Below are 6,563 nucleotides of genomic sequence, written 5' to 3'. Positions count from 1 at the left end.
TTGCATTCAGTCTGCAATCATTTCCCTGTAATGTGCAATGATACACCTCTTTGTGTAACTATGATGAAAGGGTTAGTGTGTTGCTGTTTGTGTGTGGAAATGTGATCAAATGTTTTGTTCCTTTTTTTTCCAGAGAAGCACAAATAAATTGTGGTATGATGTGCAATAAAAATAAAGGCTTTCCATAAAGACCGGTATGTATTCTGTTAATTACAATGTACAATTGTAGTCAAATAAATCATTTAATTTTGACTTACAGTTCCTTTATGGTTTGTCATTTTTCAAAGGGATTACTTTATTATCTAAACACATTTAAATAATTTCTGTTCCAATGGCCAAGACCAGATCACACTCATACTGATGAGGACCAGGACATGTTATAACAATTCCCTTTAAAAGTAATACAAGGTAAACCCTAAGGGATGATTTTGATACCTGGATATTTTGGTCAAGACATGTTTCCATGTTCAGGCATTTAACATAAAGCACATCTAAAACTGCACATAAGTAAAAGTTTTATTTTGAAATTCATGACCGGAACACATGACGTGTTCTCTCTACTCTGACAATGGCCTACATTTGTATCCCAGCTTAACTAAGATAAAGTTTAACCAGTGGGTGCAGCGTGTAAATGAATAGCTGGTTTGTTTAACTGTTGAAGCGGTCTTTAACTGTGAACAATAAAAGTTTTTATTACTGAGCGATTAGACAACATTTTCACAGAGAGAATATTAACTTGTGCTCCACATATGATTGTGTAAAATTTGGCACAGTTTACGCACATTAAGAATTAACGATGTAAAAACACAAGCGGATCTATAAAGAGTTAAATATAAAAAGCTTAGAGGTCAAGGGAATTAAATGATCTTGTTTTGCCTTCAAACTGAGGCGGGAAGAATGTATAAGAGTTAAATGCTTTTTCTTTCTTTTTTTTACAAAGTTAATCTGACACCAATAAATTACTACAATATGATGCAGTAACAGTTGCATGTCACTAAAGCAGACAAGTATTACACACCGTTTTAAAATCCACTCAGCATTGAGCATTACAAGATCATTTGTTTAAGACGCCACATGAAGTAATAGACGGATCTTGCATTTGACATTTTCAGAGCTATTCTATATTCTTCAGAGAAGCACATTGGGATTTATCTCTGGATGATTATCTTGGCTTAATGGCCTCTCTTTGGGTAAGACTCTTGACCCCAAGTTTCTTCATATGTGTCGTATGAATGAATGGATTTAGGATAACAGCCTCCACCGTCAGTGTGTGAATGTGTTGGTGTGACCTGCGGTGTAAAAGCACTTTGAGTAGTCAGAAGACTAATGGAGCGCTTATACAACCTCGAGTCCATTTACAATTTGGGGCCACTTACAGTATCATGTAAAGTACGAGTAAGCATGACTGACTGCATCACAGAGTAGATTAAATTCTGTGAAAACACTGCTGTACGTTGCACCCTTCTCAACAAAAGGAAACAAGCCTTCAGGTCTGTAAAGAGGGGGGAGCTGAGGAGGATACAACGAGACCTGAGGGAGAAGGTGAGGGAGAGCAAGGACTCTTACAGGAGAAAGCTGGAGGCCAAACTCCTGCAGAACAACGCGGGGGATGTGTGGAAAGGCATGAGAGAAATCACCGGTATCAACGAGCGAAACCAGTTCTTCAACCAGTTTAGTTTACAGCCTTCTGCTGCCTCCCCCTCCTCAAACAACACCCCGGACCTTAACACCATCTATCTATCTATCTATCTATCTATCTATCTATCTATCTATCTATCTATCTATCTATCTATCTATCTATCTATCTATCTATCTATCTATCTATCTATCTATCTATCTATCTATCTATCTATCTATCTATCTATCTATCTATCTATCTATCCAATGAAGAAGATGTCTGTCAACACTAGGGGGCAGCATTGCTTCAGCTTTGTATTCCAAATTTAGCATACGTCGCATAGAGAGATGAAAAAAGGGCCTCTGCAATGCAGGTCAGTGGGTTAGAAGAGAATCAAGCTGTTGTGTTACACTGCACCACCACCACCATCATCATCATCATCATCGTCATCATCATCTTCACACTGTCCACACACTTCGCTGCTTGTGTTTCTGCTCCACACAAACATTATGAATGATGTTCAAGAAACTAAACAACTTCTAGATCGTTGTAGATCTAAATTTGGAGAATCAGCTTTTTCCATTAGATGCTGTAAACTCAGGAAATTAAATTATTCTCTGACTTGAAATCTTAAAAAAAAAAGGAACTGTTAACTGAATAAAAACCACAGAGTTGTAACCAACATGTTGAACCCATATCTTAAATCTGTCATTTAGGATTCTGTATTGTCATATTGTTGTATATGTATCCTATTGTATCCTCATGTTACAGTGTTTACTCTCTCTCTTAACCCGAAGGCCCAAGGAGCCAGTGTCATATCAGAGCTTGACTGAGTGATTTAAAAGAAATGTGAAATCAATAATATCCACAGAGTAACAGCTGCACACACCCTGCAGAGCTATTTATTGATCCCATTATTTCAGGAGGGACCTCATTTCATAGCCAATTTTTATGTGATGCTGCTGAGATGCAGGAAAATTCAGATTTAGTGTGATTTCACTTTCTATCAACTGCTGGAAGGGCTTATTATGCAAAGTGTGAAATACTAAAAACAGATTTGTATCATGTTTCAATCAGCTATGGAGCTATGATGCGTTATCTTTTGTCAATAGACTGCTTATCTGCACGTAAAAATCTGAGAATAAAACATACATGCTCCTGTTGGGAGTTAACCCGACACAAAGAAACGCATCCCCATTAGAGCAGAGAAAAACAGATCATTCCTCTCCTGTGAGGTGAAACCTGAAGCTCCGAGACGTCCCGGACTCCCGGGCATGTAGAGACAAGAGCGGAAACATGGGGCAAAACATACTTTATGGTCTTTGTATACCTGTGAAACTGCTGTCTGGGAAAGTGCATAGACAAATGTTACTGTAGCTAAACGGCCATCATTTGGAGATTATGAAGAGTCTTTCACATGTGCTGCGTCGTGTTTAGTGGGAGCTTTAAAACTGTTTTGCATGCAGGCCTGCAGGGTAAAATGATACGAGCTTAGTGAACAGAGGGCGGCTTTGGGCTCTTTTGGATTGATTTCTGTCCTGACTTTGTTGTCACTGCATGCCTTCTACCTTTAAGCACATCATTTTTCACTCCCATATTTGGTCCATTATCTCCAGATAATTTACAACCAACTGAATCCAATAAATTTTTACCCTGGCTTTTCATTTTCCTAATGAGATAAAAGAAGGTTACTGCCGCCTGTCTCCGGTCATCTTTAAGCGAACTCTAATTTACTTTACTGTTCCCTATTGGATGGAGCAGCACTTCACTCTGATCCACTTTCCTGCACCTCCACTCTGCCCCAAGGGACACATGTGGGCTGATTTGTCTGTCCCTTGGGGGTAAAAAGCAGACTGTGTTTGTGTGGAAGTGACCATTTTCATTACTTAAAATCACTAGTCTTCAATGTTTTACCCAGGCTGGAAAAAAAAACATGTGCAACTGATCAGCATGTTCATCTGACATCACAGTTAATGAGGTTTATTTGCTCCAAAACAATTAAAGGTTTACTCTTAATGGGTAGATTAAAAACTGCATTTCATTTGTCAGTGTAAGATTTTATTTTTTGGCCAGAATCTCCCCATGAGAGCAAAATAAGAACCAAATAATAATAATAAAAAATATTTAATACAGTGACATGTTCTTCTTGCTTCCAATGTGAACTATTTATACAATTACAACCCTTTATCTATGTTGGTAAAAGGAGTTGAAACTCCTACTATACTATAGAATAAGATTAACTGCCTTAAAAAAAAGTACATGTGGAATTACATCATATTTAGCCCTATGTGGCTCCTTCTCTTAAAATGATATTAATGCTTTATCTTGTGTTATATCTATATTCAAATGTGTCTCCGGGGTCACTTTTTTTTGCCTCCCCCATCTCTTCTCTTCTACTTGGCATCAGTCTTTCATCCTGTTTGGGAGAAGGGGGGAGGTTGAAGAGCGAGGTGGGACATGTGGCCACCAAACTCCCCCTCCTCACTTCACCCCTCTGCTCCTCCTTTGGGGACAGACGTGCAGGCACATGAAACAGCTGCTGTGCTCCAAAAACCAATTACAGAGGCCCCCGACTCCCCGCCTGGCTGCCTGTAAGAGCCGGACAGGGGGAGCGGGTGATCGTTAGCACCCACAGATGAGTCCTAACGAGTGGGCCGCCACCAAGGCTCATGGTATGGATTTACACGTTCCCAAACTGGATGTAAGCGTGGAAATTGAGAATTTTAATGCAGGAGAGGCTTGTGTGGATGTTTTATTTACACTGCATTAATTATACACTTTGAAGGGATGTGTGAGATACAGTTGTTGTTAGTTCTATATTATTATTATATATTAAAGGGTCTTTTTAAAAGACAAAGCATTAAAGGTCCCTTTTAGATTTAAATTAAATAAATTACTGTTAAAAACATGGCAAACTAATCATCTAGCTGACTCTCTCTCTATTAGTCTTACCTTCACATGTTCTCCTGTGATATGGTTGGATTGTGATGGGACTCAAAACAGCTCAGGTGCTATTGATTCTTTTCCAACCAGGCATTTCTAAAACTTTTCAGTGGGGGATCTGAATGAAATCCCAAACAGGCTAGCCTCATTAAAATACATTTTTGATTCCCCTGTGACAAGGATGGACTCACATTGATTTGAAGCTTGTTTGAATTCAGACTATAATGAAGAGAAAACAATTGTGATTCAGGGTTTTGTATTTGAGGCAGCCACTTATTGATTTAAAGGCACATGTGCAGATAAGTACAGAGTTAGTCTTTGTAAATAACTTGAAGGATGATGAGGAATTTTCCAGGGAGTTTTCAGAAATAATTTTTGGGTTATTTACGGAGTGCATTGGAAATGTTTTGGGTTAGGGTTAGGGTTTTTTTGTGGAAATAATTGGATATTTTTGAAGAAATTTATTTTGGAATTTTCAAATTCTTGTAAAAAGAATTTTCTTGAAATGTTTTAATTTTAATTCCAAGGATTTTTATTGGAAAATTGTCACTGGAACTTTCAGGAATTTTCCCAGGCAGATTCTTTTTTTAAATCTTTCAGAAAAGTTCCAATGGATTTTAAGAAATATTCATCAAGAATTTTGATCTTAAATTTCCTTCTAGTCCGGCTTTGAGCATTGTTCCCATCCTAGTTTAGCTAGCTAACATGCTAACATTGACTTTCATGAACACACACAAACTTAGGTTGATGAAACATAATAAATTATTTTTTTTTTTTTAGCTAAAAACCCAGGGTATAGGAAAAAGTGAAATCTTGAACTTTTGATGGCGCTATTAGAAACAAAGTTCAGGGGATCTGTTGCAGTTAACCCAAAGGGGAACACAAACGTCTGTACAAGAGGAGTTCATAGGGATCTGTCCAAGTGTTGAGAAAATTCACATAATCCAGAAAAAGTTGTGCTACAGTAAAAGTTGGCATATTTAAAGTCTTAGGGACTTATCCTCTGAGCATCATGAATATTTATAAGTTCATGCAAATCCTCCACTTTGCAGGTGTAACCACATGGACAGATTGATACTTTCTTAATCCTTTACAAGAAAGCAAAAATGTCACATTCAAAACACTGTATCTCACTCTGAACAGGAATATAAATTGGAACATAGAAATACTTCAAAAAAGTTTCTACAACAGAATAAAATACAAATAACACGATTAGAGATATCTAAGAGATGTAATTCAGTGTGTAGCAGGCTAACATGCTTGCTAGTTGCCTGCATTGCTAACAAAACTTATATGGGTAACAATAAACATCCCTCAAAATTCTTACCCTAAGTCATCCCTCACATTACACCATGATCTCATTATTTGTGACATAGGAATGAAAGGTGCTAAACACAAACTAACAAATAAACACTCCACCAGGGAACTTTATCTTCAGCCATTGTTTCTGCCTCAAAGTTGAGAGGATTTAGTTTATCTGACAGCTTACTGCTCACACAGATAGCTTAGTCATTTGAGTGATCAGTCGATAAAGACGACAGAAAGTCATCACTGGAAAATCTTGCCCCACCACAAACACTGAGATCAGAAAGGTCAGCGGGGTCTACATAATCCAATGTCTCTCACACACACACACACACACACACACACACACACACACACGAATGCTCACAAATAATCCTCACCCACATGCTCACTGAAGCCTAACTTGGACAAATATAACAGTCAGTGTGATAAATAAGTGATCAGATGCACTAAATAATAAATAGTATATATTATAATCGGCAACAATGGTGTTACTTTTTCTTTTCAGCACAGAAATAATAAAGCCATGGTTATAAATAATTCAGCGAGCGTCTGCAGATCCGTTCAGACAAAATAAACCAGCTCGCGGAGAATCACACGCCTTTGTCAGAATGTGTTATCGGTGTGTCAGTATGCGGCTGTGAGGTTTGAGACTGCTGTGACACACTTTTTTTTATGGCATCCAGCACCTCCGGGT

This window comes from Symphodus melops (assembly GCF_947650265.1).
Source record: "Symphodus melops genome assembly, chromosome: 20".
Lineage (NCBI taxonomy): Eukaryota > Metazoa > Chordata > Actinopteri > Labriformes > Labridae > Symphodus > Symphodus melops.
This window is presented reverse-complemented; position numbering follows the sequence as displayed.